This window comes from Ambystoma mexicanum, unplaced genomic scaffold (genome assembly GCF_040938575.1).
Source record: "Ambystoma mexicanum isolate Mex_15411 unplaced genomic scaffold, UKY_AmexF1_1 Mex_scaf3, whole genome shotgun sequence".
Lineage (NCBI taxonomy): Eukaryota > Metazoa > Chordata > Amphibia > Caudata > Ambystomatidae > Ambystoma > Ambystoma mexicanum.
The window spans coordinates 1094513-1095807 of NW_027182444.1; positions in this window are offsets into that span (position 1 = coordinate 1094513).

The following is a 1295-nucleotide window of genomic DNA, read 5'->3' on the forward strand; positions in this document are numbered from 1 at the left end:
CAACTCCTTCCCATTCCAAACCTGAGACCCTTCCTATAGCATGAGATGTGATATCCAACTCCTTCCCATTCCAACCCTGAGACCCTTCCGATACCATGAGATGTGATATATCAATGCTTCTATTACCCAACCCGAGACCCTTCCTGTAGCAAGAGATGTGATATCCAAACCCTTCCCATTCCAATCCTGAGACCCTTCCTATAGCATGAGATGTGATATCCAACTCCTTCACATTCCAATCCTGAGACCCTTACTATAACATGAGATGTGATCTCTCAGTGCTTCTAATACCAAACGTGAGACCATCCTATAGCATGAAATGTGATATCCAACTCCTTCCCATTCCAAACCTGAGACCCTTCTTATAGCATGAGATGTGATATCCAACTCCTTCCCATTCCAAACCTGAGACCCTTCCTATAACATGAGATGTGATATCAAACTCCTTCCCATTCCAAACCTGATACCCTTCCTATAGCATGAGATGTGATATCCAACTCCTTCCCTTTCCAAACCAGAGACCCTTCCTGTAGCATAAGATGTGAAATCTCATGCTTCTAATACCAAACCTGAGACCCTTCCTATAACATGAGATGTGATATCCAACTCCTTCCCATACCAAACCTGAGACCCTTCCTATAACATGAGATGTGATATCTAACTCCTTCAGATTCCAAACCTGAGACCCTTCCTAAAGCATCAGATGTGGGTTCCAACTCCTTCCCACAACAAACCTGAGATCCTACCTGTAGCATGAGATTTGCTATCTGACTCCTTGCCATTCCTAACTTGAGATGCATCCTGTACCATGAGATGTGATATCTCAGTGCTTCTAATACCAAACCTGAGAACCTTCCTATAACATGAGATGTAATATCGAACTCCTTCCCATTCCAAGCCTGAGACCCTTCCTATAGCATGAGATGTGATATCTCAATGCTTCTAATGCCAAACCTGAGAACCTTCCTATAGCATGGTATGTGCTATCCAACTCCTTTCCATTCCAAACCTTAGACCCTTCCTATAGCATGAGATGTGATAGCCAACTCCTTCCAATTCCAATCCTGAGACCCTTCCTATAGCATGAGATGTTATATCTCAATGCTTCTAATACCAAACCTGAGACCCTTCCTATAGCAAGAGATGCAATATCCAACTCCTTCCCATTCCAATCCTGAGACCCTTCCTATAGCATGAGATGCGATATCTCAATGCTTCTAATACCAAACCTGAGACCCTTCCTATAGAATGAAATGTGATATCCAACTCCTTCCCTTTCCAATCCTGAGACCCTT